This window comes from Mesocricetus auratus, unplaced genomic scaffold (assembly GCF_017639785.1).
Source record: "Mesocricetus auratus isolate SY011 unplaced genomic scaffold, BCM_Maur_2.0 Super-Scaffold_100004, whole genome shotgun sequence".
Taxonomy (NCBI): Eukaryota; Metazoa; Chordata; class Mammalia; order Rodentia; family Cricetidae; genus Mesocricetus; species Mesocricetus auratus.
In genome coordinates, this window is record NW_024429189.1 from 118,985,199 (window position 1) to 119,001,390 (window position 16,192).

General features: G+C 40.7%; 1 long non-coding RNA gene across 1 annotated transcript in view; it reads right to left on the bottom strand.

Annotated features, from left to right (window-relative positions):
• Positions 1-2,627: 2,627 nt before the first annotated feature.
• The window catches only part of LOC121140273, a 35,983-nt gene continuing 22,418 nt past the window's right edge, over positions 2,628-16,192 (bottom strand). The window contains exon 4 of the long non-coding RNA XR_005877062.1: positions 2,628-2,704. This is a non-coding gene — a long non-coding RNA (uncharacterized LOC121140273). The remainder of the gene's footprint in view (positions 2,705-16,192) is intronic.

The following is a 16,192-nucleotide window of genomic DNA, read 5'->3' on the forward strand; positions in this document are numbered from 1 at the left end:
AAGGGTTTATTTTGCTTTGAGGGTACAATCCATTATGATGGGGAAGGCATGGCAGCAAGAGCATGGGGTCACAGTGTGTCTGTCTGTAATCAGGAAGCATGGGTGAATGCTAGTGTTTCTCTTATTTTTTCCTGAATAAGGCTTGGATTCCAGCCTGTGGAACAATGCATAACACACTCAGGGTGGGTCTTCACATCTCCATTAATTCAACATAGAACTACCTACTCGATAGACTCAGAAATGGCTCTAGACTCTGTCATGATTGGTATTAACCACCAACATCAACCACCAACTTCTTGTGTCCCTTCTATGAGTCCTGTTTTCCATCTCTCTGGGCTTCTTTTTTCCCATCTGTTTGGAATCCTCTGTCTCTTTGATGACTTTTATCTAATCGAGAGTATTGGGGCATACAGAGGGGAACAAGATCAGAGACCAGAGGAGTATCTAGAAAAATCCAAGCTGTGACAAGTCCTCCTTATGGTGACCAGTGTCTTCTTAGGTCTGAAGTCCCTTATTATGTCTTCTAATCTCTTTTGTGTGAGATTCAGATGCTCAGTGGTCCCCATTGCCTATAGGATGTTGACAGGACCAGGAAGGACTATGATAAGGATGCTCAAACAACTGAGTGTCACCATGGAACTTTCTGATTTCAGCTTTGGTGGCTCTGGCCTTGATCTTCTCTCCAGTGATTATCCAGAGCCACCCCTACCAGTCCTTTCTTTAGAGCTTGGGTTTTCACTCACTGAAGCTGACCAGGGAAAAGCATCCACAGACATGTACGTTATCATGGGGCTGCTTCAGGAGGACCCATCTGTAAGAACCAGCCAAAGGCATATGCTTGAGAAGGGATAGAAGAGTAAATGACCTTTCAGTTCAGACAGCGGGCACGACTTACAGTCCTGAAAACTCTTGGTACCATCTGAAGCTTGTGCTGGATCTGTCAAGACAAATGGCATTCCAGTAAGATGTGTCAACCAAGATGCTGAGGGAAATGTCCTGAACCCAAATTAGTTGTGTCTCTGCACCTGAATCTTCTCTCTTGTGTGAGAAATATACTCCAAAGTCATTTCCCCTGTGTATAAGGTTCACTCTGGGGTCTGCCTAGGGACAGGTAGAAGGCCAAGATAATGTGCATCTTAGCTAATCTTCCTGTTGTGATAAAACATACTGACAAATGTAACTTAAGGGAGAAAGGGTTTATTTAGGCTCGAACTTCACAGTGATCTATCATGATGGGAAGTCACAGAAGCAGCATTCTGTCACATTACATCCACTCTCTATGAGCATGGTGATGAATACATGCTGGTGCTTGGCTAGCCTTTTTATGTAGCCCAGGAAATAGTGTCATCCATAGTAAGGGGTAGTCTTCTACCCCAAATTAACAATCAAGACAACCCCATACAGGCATGACTAGACTGGGTGGTCGTAAAGTCTGTTGAGTTGATAGTTAATACTATTGCAATACTTTTTGAATCCAGCAGGTTCAAAGTCCTGGCTTCAGAGGCTGAAGAATCCCCAAGACCCATATGATGGTCAGCCATGAGTAGGCAGGCATGCTAAGCCTATGGTTCTATGTTATTGAAGCCTGAGAATAAGGATGGCACATGCTATGGTCGTTGGGTGACCATGAAAAAATGCAGGACAAATCTAAGTTCAGATCTTGCGAAGTGCAGCAAACTGCTTCCATAGTCAGATTGTCTAGCCCATCAGGAAACGGGAGGGATGAAGCAAAGGTGAGGAAGGGGAGTCTCAGAGGTCGAGAGGGGGCCTCAGAGGTCCAGATGGGGAGCCTTGGGGGCTGTGAGACCATGAACCTCTCTCCTACCTCTCACCAACATGCCATAATGTGCAGAGAGTGGACAGTGCATGCATATCAGCTGCCTTTTTTCCTGACCAGGAAGAGCAAGGGTGTCTAGCTTCTTGGACTGGCCAGGGCTGGTCAGTTCCCAGATAGGCCACTAGGGGGAAGTCATAATACTGCTAACACATTTCTCAGACTACAACTAAATCTGTGGGCTGGAGTCAGAATTTCTAGCTTCCAATTCCAGTTCTTCAGCAAAGTAGAATATTTAGCCTCACTGTGCCTCATTCTCTCCACTGAGGACTAATAATAGAAATAATTCATTCACTTTTACTCTCACCAGTCAGATCATTTTTTATTAGCATACATTGATTGTAAAATGTAGAGGTTTTCATAACTTCATCCCCACTCATGTGCATTGACCATATTAACCCCCCACTGTCCTCTCCTTCACCCACGACTAGCCTCTTTCTTTCCTTTTTTACTTTTACACCATGTACATGGATACACACACATTTTCTGACAGATTAAATATTATTAAGAATAATTTATCATGGGATAATGGAAGGTTTCAAAGTGTTTGCACAGCAAAGGAAAAGATCATCAGAGTGAAGTGACAACAGGCAAGATGGGAGAGTATCTTTGACAGCTATGCCTCCAACAAAGGATTGATGTCAAGAATGTAGAAAGAACTAATAAAAAAATCCTTCCTCCAAAAAAATCTTTCAAGCACAAAATGAACAACATTATTGAATGAGCAATTCTCAAAAGAAGAAATACAGAAGTGCTCCTTTAAGGCAGACCTGGTACCTTTTATAGAGTGGCTGCTGAGGAGACTCCCGCACCATCTGAGAAGAACGACCACTTTAGCTGAATGGCGTGAATCAGGATGGTTCCGTGGGGCTGTGGAAGATAGAAACACCCCACTTAGCAAAATGATGATGACAGGGATTGCCAATGAGGTTGATAAGTTGCCAATTTGATGGGCAGTCAGATAGTGAGACAGACACACCTGCACAGACAAAGGGGAGGAGGAGGAGGAGGACAAGGTCAGCAGCAAGCAGGAGGTGTCTTCTAACGAGTGAACTTACCACCTCACTCGAATATGTTCTAAATTAGAAATGATGTTTGGCTCTGTCATGTCCTCATCACTACAGGACAGGTCCTTTCTCTGTCCTATTGTATTTTTTCTCCTTCCCCTTTGATTAGACGGAAAGAAACTGGTCTGTGTGCACAATCATATTGCACTTAAAACACATAAACTAAAAGGCCAGTATTACGTTTCTGTTGATATTAAATGGCGATAGCATGGAGACGTTCTGGTTCTGTGGAAACCCCCTTCTTTGTTAGTGGCACACCCCTTCACCTTGTGACCTTTAGAATTCAGGAAGTTGTTTTGTTCTCATTGTCTCAACAACAACAACAACAAGACCCAACAGCATAGTAACCCTTGCATACTTTGATTGGAGAACTTTACTGTGATTTATTTAGTACTGTAAAAGGACAATTTTATAGATTTTGCTGTACACAGCTGTTATAGTGGGGTAATGCATCTTTAAGTAGGGGTAAACTTAAAAAATGAGTCTTAGATAGTTTCCCCTTCAAATCAAGTCTCTTGTTGTTTGAATAATTTTATTTTGTTTAAAATTGATGAAATATAAGTACAAATGGCCAATAAATGTTTGGAGGAAAATGTTTAGTATAGTTAACTATCAGAGAAACAGTCAAATCAAAATTATATCAAGGCTACAGTACACCCCAGTCAGATAGCTATGATCAAGAAAATAAATAACAACAAATGGTAGCAAGGAAGTATTGAAAGCAGAGCTCTCTCTCTCTCTCTATATATATATATGTATATATATGTGTGTATTATTTTTAAATAATGTGTTGTCAAAAATTAGTTGACTGTAGTATTCCATTGGTCTATATTTCTGGTTTTATGTCAGTATCATGTTTTTGTTACTATGGTTCTGTTATGTAGTTTGAGGTCTGATGCTGTGATACCTCCAGAATTGCTTTTTACTCACAATTTCATTGGCCATGAGTCATTTTATTCAGTACTTAAAGCTTCCCCAGCAAGTAGCTGTTACTATCCTTAGATTACAAATCAGGAAACCAAGGCTCAGAGAGATTAACTGCCCTGTCCATTTCAGGAGAACTGAGGCTCAAACCCAGGTCTTCTTCAGAAGGCAGAAGCTGGAGGAAGTGTGAAGGATGCCTAGGATGTCTTATTGTGTCTTACTAGGGTATCCCATGCTGCTTTGGCTTCAGTTCCCTCACTACTATCTCAATGGTTTGGGTATAACGTGGGACTTCTTTATCATTCTCTGACTCTCTGACTCTGCTCTGAGGAAGATGAACTGTGGCAGCCAAAAGACCACACCCTGGGGTCTGTGCACTGAAGGGGTAACCTAAGTATCTGGAGTCTCTCCACCAGAAGGAGGTTGACAAAGCTGAGGCTCTTTTGAGGATAGAAGAGCCATGCTTGGTAAGTAGACAACAGCATTTGTTTTTTCAACCTTCTCTTGTCAGGACCCTCTTTGTAAATGACTTCAGACACCTTGTTGGCCTGAGGGAGACTCCTGAAGCCAGACAACTGTGAAGGACAGAGAAGGGGCAAGTGGAGTCAGCCTTAAGGTCTCCAAGCCCACACATGAAGGCTCAATTGGAGGGCAAGGCCTGCAGCACCCAGGGATCTCCCAGGGGAGGCTCCTGGGAACCCCTCTACGGTGATATGTTTTCTTCCTGCAGTCACACTTGACAAGACTTTGCTTATGAGGATCTGTTATGGTATCCTGCACAGCATTAATAAAGCATCATTCCGTGAACAGAAAGTTAAATAGAGCAAGTTCCCTTTCCTGTGTGTTGCTGCTAAGAATACAGCAATGTCTCTCAATTCAGGAAGAATAAAGGTCAACCTGGACTTGTGCCCTCCAACTTCCTCCTACCTCTGTCCCCAGTTCAGTCAAGCTCCCTGCTGAGCCTCGACCATCCACACAAACCACCTGGGAGTTTACTACAGCTATGGGCAGAGGCCCTGAGGTGGGGAGAGGAACACCTGAGTGGTACAGGAACACAATGCTTGTTTTGGGCACACCTACTTCTCCACCTGTGTGGTTCCTGTTGCCTCTCCTGCAGACAGGCCCCTAGTGGGTCTTCCACAGACAACACATAGAGAAAGGCAGTATATGGGACTACCCACACCCTGGCCATTTTAACCCCATCTCTTTTCTATTAATTTGCTCCTCTGCCCTTCCGCCACAGCTTTCTCTGCAGGAACAATGTCTTCATATAAAACCACAGGTGTTTTCCTCACCCTGGCTGCTATGCTTAGTGTAGAGTTTAACACGTGATCCTTACAGGGATGGTGGGATTGAGTTCTAGAAGGCTTGAATGGATACTGTGGGAGAGATGTTGGCTTTCTGCTGTGGTCACTAAGTTAGTGGTGGTCATCTCTACCATCCCCTCAGGGAAAGTCAGCTTGAAATCAGGGCAGAAGAAGCCAGAGACCAGCCACAGAGAAAATACTGTCCTGAAGATTTCCTCGAATGCCTGGAATCTATACCATTTCAAAGACCTTCCTTCGTCCTTAAGTTATTTGGGGTTGTATCTTCTACTTTATAAATAACCCAAGGAGCCTGACAAATGTAACTGACAAACATATTCCAGTTCATTCTGTATATGGTGTAGTGGGAAATGAGAGAGGAGTGAAAGGCAGAGCTGTGTGTGTGTGTGTGTGTGTGTGTGTGTGTGTGTGTGTGTGTGTGTAGCAGAGAGTGAGGTGTCTACAAAAGAGGTGCTCTAAAGGACAGAAAGGATTTGTAGGTGTGACATGTGACATCCTCAGGCCTTGCTCTGGTGCCAGAAGGAGCTGATGCAGAAAGAGTGAGAGTTCATTTCCTGGAGGCTGTCACTGTCTTCAAACTTGTTCCCTCCCCCATGAGAAATGATTGCCAGAGTGCCTGTGGCCTCCCTGCCTGAGGAGGGACACATGCTTTCCGCAGATGGAATAGAAGCATTGGGGGGTCGCGTCTGCTGCGCGGCCTGTGTCCGAGAACGTGCGGAGGGTGTCGGGGATTGACAACACAGAGACTTGTTCAACGGTGTAAAGAAAACTTTAAGCAGGCCCCAAAAAGGTTCAAGAAAACTTCCTAAGAAAAGCTCCCACCAGAGAAGCTTCTGCCCTCTCCTCTCCCCTGGCTGGTTCTGCTCTGACCCCAGAAACTGATCTGGGCGTGGCAGAAGAGGTGGGTAGTCTTTGGACAAGGTCGAGGTCAGGGTGGTTTCTGTGGGCAGGCCTTTTCCAGGAACTTAATGCCCCCAGGCATTGCATTGTTTTTAGTAAACATGTTTTTAGTAAACATTGTCTTACAGCTGCCTACTCCCAGGCAGAAGGGGAAGTGGGTCTCTGCTCAAGGTCTGGTGTTCCCACATTGGGGTGGTTGAATGAAGGTTCACAGGAGGGAGGGTTCTGGATCTCATCTCCAGCTCCCATCAACCCAGTCATCTCATCAGCCTATTCAGCAGCTTTCTCTTTCCATTTCCATGGTGTTTATTGGGTCTCCCCAGAAGTCAGGCCAAGAATGATGGCTGTGGATATCAAGAGGGCAGAATGAGGGTCCTCAGCCTGAAGGAGTCTCAGGTTGGCAGAAGGAAACACAAGCACACATTCCATCAACCAACTATGCCTTGAAAAGGAAATATATTCGTGGGCAGATTTTTTTTGTTGGGATGGTGATCAGCTCTATTCTGCCAGTCACTTTCCAAATAAGCACTCAGAGACTTGTTATTAATTATAAATGGTCACCCAATAGCTCAAGCGTGTTACTAGGTAACTTGTACAACTTAAATTAACCCATTTATATTAATCTACATCCTGCCACATGATGTTAACTTTCTTTCATATTGCACCTCCTGTTTTCTCTTTGTGTCTGGCTCATGACTCCTCTGACTCTGCCTTTCTTCTTCCTAGAATTCTTTTGGCCCCTAAAATCCTTCCTAGTCATCAGCCAATCAGCTTCTTATTAACAATGAGCAGCGTATTTTCACACTGTACAAAACATTATTCCAATAGCATTTCCCCTTTTTGTCAAAATAAAAGGAAGATTTTGACTTTAAAATAGTAAAATTATATACAACAAAACAGTTATCAAGTAAGAATTATACTTAGAAAATCCAGTCCATTTATATTTGGCAAATTTGGAGAAAATACTCTATCATTCATCTTATCTTTGTGAATCAAAAGTTTATACCTAATTTGTCTTTTTATCATAACTAAGGAAAACTTTCAGTCTAATTATTTAGTCTTTAACTTCATCAGAGACTCCAGAAGGGTGTATTGTTACCTAATGACAGGGACATCTGGCTGCCTGGAGAGTCATTCAAAGTTCTTCTGTAATGTTTGGGCATCCAACTTTGACCTACAAGCCTAGCATATATGACAGGCATTTTTGAGAAGCAGGGAATTTTGAAGTACTCCTCCTATTTTGTCTCGACAAAGTTTGGCAGTCACATTCTTTTGCATCCTGCTGGTCCACTTTGGACAGTATGCTATCAGCAACTGAGGCAAGGGCAGTTTCTTTGTCCAAATAGCTAGTTTTTGCAAGAAACTCCATAGGACTTTCTTTGATTCCCATCATCCTTTTTTGAAGCAAATTGGTGCTGTCAGAAGCAGAGATGTCTCATTGTCATTAAAAGTGTTAGGTTATTAAACATATTAAATTCCATATTCTGTAGGTCTGAAGTGTTTGAAGTCTATCTATCTATCCATCCTATTTAATCTTGAAAATACACCTAATATGACTACAAGCTTGATTATTATAGCTTATTAAATATCAACTGTATTTCTTAATTATATATTATATTTTTAAATGAGCTACATAAGCACAATACCCTGACCAAGAGTAGAAACATACATAGAGTATAACAAAATTAATTTTAAACTTGTATGAATATACCAAAATCTATACCAGTGTAAAATATTTTGAGATTAATAGTTATTTTTTGGATTGAAGTAGATTAAATAATCTTCTTTTTTATCTCATCATTTCTGTATCATATCCCCCTTTTTCTTTTATAAAGATATATTTCAATTTAACTCTTTTGTTTAGTCTTTTTTTACCAATACCAGTGACAATTTGTAACCAATCTCCCTTAAGTAATAATAAACTTCCATAATCTATCTTTTGGGAATGTGCATGACATTTCTCTAGACTGCTTTCTGTTGTTTGGGGAGTATTGACATCTGTGAGGGACCCTAAAAAATTCAGGATAGTGGTTAAGTGCCGCGCCCGTTGTGCAGCCTGTGTCCAAGAATGTGCGGAGGGTTTCGGGATTGATGACACAGAGGCTAGTCAGTGGTGCAAAGAAAGCTCCAAGAAAGCCCAAGAAAGCTTCAAGAAGCACCTCAAGAAAAGCCCCACTTTATTCTTACCCCGGCTCATTATTATATTCTCTGACACCAGAGGTGGTGGTGGGGAGTCAGGAAGAGGCGGTTAGTCATTGGAAAAGGTCAAGGTCAGGGTGCTCCTATGGGCAAACCCTTATCAGGAACTTATTGCTCCAGTAAACATTTCTTACAGGCACTGTATTGTTTTTAGTAAACATGTTTTTAGTAAACATGTCTTCTCTGTGGTGGGTTATAGCTGCCTTCTCCCAGGCTGATGGGGAAGTGGGCCTCAGGCCAAGGTCTGTTGTTCCCACAGTTAAGTGTTGGATGGAGTAGTTTGTGAGGCTGGACAATATCAGCCAGTAGCCTTGAAGATGTTCTGGATGAAGAATTACAAGGGAACTGCAACAGAAGCATTTTCAGAGGATGGATCACCTGGCTCATTAACTTTCATTGGTGTCTGCTCACCTTGCTCTGAAAACATACATTTTTAAAGGTAACATACATATATGTATTAGTACAAGTATTGACTGTGTGTTGTACACAAGTTAGCCAAAGATGATTTTTTTTGTTTTATGATTGAGCAGTTAAAAACATATGTGTTTTGTAGGGTTTTTTTTTTTTGGTTTATTTCTTTATGACTGTAGTCAGGATTTTTGGGGGGGGTCTTTCTTAATTAAATCTGATCATCTTTAACCTGGAATGAATCCACAGCCTCTCTTTTACTGTGTAAATAAAAGCATACCCTCTTTCCCAAAGAAACACACCTTATATCTTCCATTTTGAAGTCAAAATATTTTTAAAAATATATAAGTTGGTTTAACCTAGCATTTTCATAATTCAATGTTTCTTAGCAGTTATCACTTGTTTGTTAGCAGTCAAAATTTATCTATTATAAATACAGTGTTGTGTCTGCATGTATGCCTGCAGGTCAGAAGAGGGCATTATGGATGATTTTGAGACTTCATGTGGTTGTTTGGAATTGAACTCAGAACTTATGGATAAGTGGCCAGTGCTCTTAACCATGTATAGAACTTAAGAAACTAGACCACAAAATACCAAATAATCCCATTTAAAAATGAGGTACCGAGATCTAGACAGAATTCTCAACAGAAGAATTTCAAATGACCAAAAGACATTTAAGGAATTGCCCAACATCCTTAGGTATAAAGGAAATACAAATCAAAATGACTCTGAGATACCATCTTTCACTTGTCAGGAATGGCCAAAATAAAAAACACTAATGACAGCCTATCTTGGAGAGGATGTGGAGTAAGGGAACATTCCTCCACTGCTGGTGGGAGTGTAAGCTTGTACAGCCACATTGGAAATCAGTGTGGTAGTTTCTCAGAAATTCCATTGTTTTAGCTATTCTGGGTTTTTTGTTTTTATATTTGAAGTTGAGTATTGTTCTTTTGAGGTCTTTGAAGAGTTGTGTTGAGATTTTAATGGAGATTGCATTGAATTTGTAGATAGCTTTTGCTAACATTACCATTTTTACTAAATTAATCCTACCAATCCATGAGCATGGGAGATCTTTCTATTTTCTGACATCTTCAATTTCTTTCTTTAAAGACTTAAAATTGTCTCTCTTAAAATATAGGTCTGTCACTTGTTTGCTTAGAGTTATCCCAAGATATTTTATATTATTTGTGGCTATTGTAAAGGATGTTTTTTCTATGATATTTTTTCTCATTTATCATTTGTACATAGGAAAGTTACTGATTTTTTTGAGTTAATACTGCATTCAGCCACATGACTGAAGGTGTTTATCATTTGTACATGTTCCATGGTAGAATTTTTGGGGTCACTTATGTATACTACCATATCATCAACAAATAGTGGAAGTTTTACTTCTTCCTTTCCAATTTGTATCCCCTTATCTACTTTTGTTGTCTTATTTCTCTAGCTAGAACCTCAAATACTACATTGAACAGCTCTGGAGAGCAGGGATCCTTGTTTAGTATGTTCCTTGTATCCCTGTTCTCTCCAGAACCTTTGTCATAAAGGGGTTTTGGGTTTTGTCAAAGGTTTTTTTCAGCATCTAATGAGATGATCATGTGTGTTTTTCTCTCAGTTTATTTATATGGTGGATTATATTGACAGATTTTCATATGTTGAACCATTCCTGCATACCTGGAATGAAGTCTATTTGATCATTCTGGATGATGTTTTGGATGTGTTCTTGGATTCAGTTTGCCAGTATTTTGTTGAGCACTTTTGTATCAATGTTCATGAGGAATATTGGTTTGTAATTCTCTTTCTTTTTTGCATGTTTGCTTGGTTTGGCTATCAAGGTAACTGTAGTTGTATAAAAAGATTTTAGCAATTTTTTTCTGATTGTATTGTGAAGAACAATTTGAGGAGTATTGGTATTAATTCTTCTTTGAAATTCTGATAGAATTGTATGCTGAAACCATCTGGCCCTTGGCTTTTTTCAGCTGGGAGACTTAATGACTGTTTCTATTTCCTTGGGTGTTATAGGCCTGTGTAAATTGGTTATCTTGTCTTGATTTAATTTTGGTATGTGGTACCTATCAAGAAAGTTGACAGCTGAAATCAATAAAGTGGAAACCACGAAAACACTGCAAAGAATCAATGAAACAAAGAGTTGGTTCTTCGAGAAAATCAGCAATATAGACAAACCTTTATCCAAACTAACCAAAAGGCAGAGAGAAAGCATGCTAATTAACAAAATCAGAAATGAAAAGGGGTACATAACAACAGACACTGAGGAAATCCTGAGAATCATTAGGGCATACTTTGAAAACCGAGGAAATCCAGAGAATCATCAGGGCATACTTTGAAAACTTGTACTCCACAAAATTAAATCAGGAACAGATAAGCAATCTTAACAGACCTATTACACCTAATGAAATAGAAGCAGTCATCAAAAGTCTCCCAACTAAAAACGGTCCAGGCCCAAATGGCTTCAGTGCAGAATTCTACCAGAAATTCAAAGAAGAGCTAATTTCAATACTTCTCAAAGTGTTCCACACAATAGAAGCAGGAGGTTCACTGCCAAACTCTTTTTTATGAGGCTACAATTACCTTGGTACCCAAGCCACACAAAGACACAACTAAGAAAGAGAACTTTAGACAATTTCCCTCATGAATGTTGATGCAAAATACTCAATAAAATACGAGCAAATCGAATCCAAGAACACATCAGAAAAATCATCCACCATGATCAAGTAGGCTTCATCTCAGGGATTCAGGAATGGTTCAACATTAGAAAATCTATCAATGTAATCCACCATATAAACAAACTGCAAAGGAAAAACCACATGATCATCTCACTACATGCTGAAAAAGCCTTTGATAAAATCCAACACCCCTTCATGGTAAAGGTCCTAGAGAGATCAGGGATAACAGGAACATACCTGAACATAATAAAAGCAATATACAGTAAACCAACAGCTAACATCAAACTAAATGGAGAGAAACTCAACATAATTCCTCTAAAATCAGGAACAAGAGAAGGCTGTCCACTCTTTCCATATCTCTTCAATATTGTACTTGAAATTCTAGCTAAAGCAAAAGGAGATCAAGCGGATACAAATTGGAAAGGAAGAAGTCAAACTTTCACTATTTGCAGATGATATGATAGTTTACATAAAGTGACCGGAAAAACTCTACAAGGGAACTCCTACAGCTGATAAACACCTTCAGCAAAGTGGCAGGATACAAGGTTAACTCAAAAAATCAGTAGCCCTATTACATACAGATGATAAATAGACTGAGAAAGAAATCAGAGAAACATCACCTTTTACAATAGCCAAAAACAGCATCAAATATCTGGGGATAATGTTAACCAAGGAAGTGAAAGACCTGTATATCAAAAACTTTGTGTCTTTGAAGAAAGAAATCAAAGAAGATACCAGAAAATGGAAAGATCTCCCATGCTCTTGGATTGGTAGGATCAACATAATAAAAATGGCAATCTTGCCAAAAGCAGTCTATAGATTCAATGCAATCCCTATCAAAATTCCATCACAATTCTTCAAGGACCTGGAAAGATCATTAATCAACTTTATATGGAAAAACAAAAGGCCCAGGATAGCCAAAACATCCCTATACAATAAAGGAACTTCAGGAGGCATCACCATACCTGATTTCAAGCTCTATTATAGAGCTATAGTCCTGAAAACAGCTTGGTATTGGCACAAAAATAGGCAGGTAGACCAATGGAACCGAATCGAAAGCCCTAATTTTAACCCACACACCTATGAACACCTGATTTTTGACAAAGAAGCTAAAACTGTACAGTGGAAAAAAGAAAGCATCTTCAACAAATGGTGCTGGCATAACTGGGTAATGGTATGCAGAAGACTGCAGATAGATCCATGTTTATCGCCTTGTACAAAACTTAAGTCCAAATGGATCAAAGATCTCAACATACATCCAGCCACACTGAAACTTTTAGAAGAGAAAGTGGGAGATACTCTTCAACGAGTTGGTACAGGAGACCACTTCCTAAACATAACACCAGTGGCACAGGCACTGAGATCAACAATTAACAAATGGGACCTTCTGAAACTAAAAAGCTTTTGTAAGGCAAAGGACACAATCAAAAAGACAAAAAGGCAGGCCACAGAATGGGAAAAGATATTCACTAACCCTACATCTGACAGAGGGCTAATCTCCAAAATTTACAAAGAACTCAAGAAACAAGTCTCCAAAACACCAAAGGATCCACTTGAAAGGTGGGGTACAGAGCTAAATAGAGAATTCTCAGTAGAGGAGGCTAAAATGGCCAAGAGACACTTAAGAAAGTGCTCAACATCCTTAGCCATCAGGGAAATGCAAATCAAAACAACTCTGAGATACCATCTTACTCCTGTCAGAATGGCTAGAATCAAAAACACCGAAGACAATTTATGCTGGAGAGGATGTGGAGAGAGAGGATCACTCCTCCATTGCTGGTGGGAATGCCGACTCATACAGCCTCTTTGGAAATCAGTATGGAGATTCCTCAGGAAAATGGGAATTAATCTACCACTAGACCCAGCAATTCCACTCTTAGGCATTTATCCAAATGAGGCAGGTTCATACAACAAGGGCATCTGCTCCACTATGTTCATAGCAGCATTGTTTGTAATAGCCAGAACCTGGAAGCAACCTAGATGCCCCTCAACTGAAGAGTGGATAGAGAAAATGTGGTACATTTACACAATGGAGTATTACTCAGCAGAAAAAAACAATGGAATCTTGAAATTCGCAGGGAAATGGATAGCACTGGAAGAAACCATCCTGAGTGAGGTAACCCAGTCGCAAAAAGACAAACATGGTATGTACTCACTCATATATGGATTTTAAATATGGATCAGGATAGTGCCAGTCTGCACTTCCACAGATAGAGAGTCTGGGAAACAGGAAAGAACCTAAAAGATATGCATATATGCATAGTACCCAAGAGAAGAGGATGGAGACAAGATCCTCTGAATGGATGGGGAACAGGGCGAGGGGGGTAGTGGGACCTGGGAAGAGTAGAGGGGGTAAAGAGGAAGGGAGTTGGTCATGGGGGAACAGGAAGTTGAGGGGGTGGGGGTAAAATAGGGGGAAGAGGGAATCATAGGATCGAAGACAGATCAGGCACCAGAGTGACCTCGAGTGATCTAAAGGTATAACATCAATTGGCAAGCTAAGCAATAGTGGAAGGACCACCTCGAATGCCCATTCCTGATAATGAACTTGATGTCTATAACTATCCGGGAGCCTTCATCCTGGGACTGATGGAAGCAGAGGCAAACACACAACTAAGCACTGAACTGAACCCAAGGAACCCAGTGACAGAGAGAGAGGAGTGATGAGCAAATTGGCAAGGAATGGGCTGGCAAAACCAGCAGAGACGGCTGATCTGAACAGGGGAGTGCTCTTGGACCCCAGACCGACAGTGGGGAGGCCAGAATGGGACTGATCTGGACCCCCCAAATGTGAGTGTCAGTGAGAAGGCCTGGGCAACCTATGGGGCTCTGAGCTGTGGATCAGTGTCTATCCCTGGTATACAATCTGTCTTCATGTGCCTATGGCACAAAGAGAGATGCTCTCTCAGCCTGGACTCTTAGGGGAGTGCCTTGACCCTACCAAGAGTGAAATGATAGACTCTAGACATCCCCTATGTGGAGGGATTTGGCAATAGGGTGGGAGGGAGGGTGGAAGGGGAGTGCGGGAGGAGGGGAGGGAGAGGGAACTGGGATTGACATGTGAAACAAGCTATTTAAAATTAAAATAAAAAATGATTAAAAAAAAATTTAGATAAGAAAAAAAAAAAAAAAAAGAAATCAGAGAAACATCACCCTTTACAATAGCCACAAGCAACATTGAATATCTGGGGATAATGCTAACCAAACAAGTGAAAGACCTGTATAGCAAGAACTTTGAGTCTCTAAAGAAAGAAATTAAAGAAGATACCAGAAAATGGAAAGATCTCCCATGCTCTTGGATTGGTAGGATCAGCATAGTAAAAATGGCAATATTGCCAAAAGCAATCTACAGATTCAATGCATTCCCCATAAAAATACTGGCACAATTCTTCACAGACCTTGAAAGAACAATAATCAACTTTATATGGAAAAACAAAAGGCCCAGGGTAGCCAAAACAACCCTGTACAATGAAGGAACTTCCGGAGGCATCACCATCCTTGACTTCAAGCTCTATTATAGAGCTGTAGTCCTGAAAACAGCTTGGTATTGGCACAAAAGTAGACAGGTAGACCAATGGAATCAAATTGAAAACCCTGATTTTAACCACACACATATGAACACTTGATTTTTGACAAAGAAACTAAAATTATACAATGGAAAAAAGAAAGCATCTTCAACAAATGGTGCTGGCACAATTGGATATTGGCATGTAGAAGACTGAAGATAGATATATGTCTATTGCCATGCACAAAATTTAAGTCTAAATGAATCAAAGACCTCAACATAAATCCAGCCATGCTTAACCTCTTAGAAGAGAAAGTGGGAGGTACTCTTGCATGAATTGGTACAGGAGACCACTTCCTGAACATAACACCAGTAGCATAGACACTGAGATTGAAAATTAACCAGTGGGATCTCCTGAAACTGATAATCTTCTGTAAGGCAAAGGACACAGTCAACAAGACAAAAAGGCAGCCCACAGAATGGGTAAAGATATTCACTGGCCCCATATCTGACAGAGGGATGATCTCCAAAATATTCAAAGAACTCAAGAAGCAAGTCTCCAAAACACCAAAGGATCCAATTAAAAAGTAGGCTACAGAACTAAATAGAGAATTCTCAATAGAGGAGTCTAAAATGGCTGAGAGACACTTAAGAAAGTGCTCAACATCCTTAGCCATTAAGGAAATGCAGATCAAAACAACTCTGAGATACCATCTTACTCCTGTCAGAATGGCTAAAATCAAAAACACCAATGACAATTTATGCTGGAGAGGATGTGGAGAGAGGGAAACACTCCTACACTGCTGGTGGGAGTGCCAACCTGTACAGCTACTTTGGAAATCAGTATGGAGATTCCTCAGGAAAATGGGAATCAGTCTACCACATGATCCAGCAATTCCACTCTTAGGCATATACCCAAAAGATGCACATTCATACAACACGGATGTCTGTTCCACTATGTTCTTAGCATCATTATTTGTAATAGCCAGAACCTGGAAGCAACCTAGATGCCCTTCAACTAACGAGATAGAGAAAATGTGTTATATATACACAACGGAGTACTATTCAGTGGGAAAAAACAATGGAATCTTGAAATTTGCAGGCAAATGGACAGCTCTAGAAGAAACCATCCTGAGTAAGGTAACCCAGTCACAAAAAGACAAACTGGTATGTACTCACTCATATATGGATTTTAGATATAGATCTGGGGAGTGCCTGCCCTGCCAGAGTCTGGGAAACAGCAAAGAACTTAAGAGAGATATGCATGGTACCCCAAAGATGGGGAATGAGGAAAGATCTGAGCAGATAGGGAGTGGGAGTAGGGAAGTGGGGGGAGGGGAGTTGGAGCT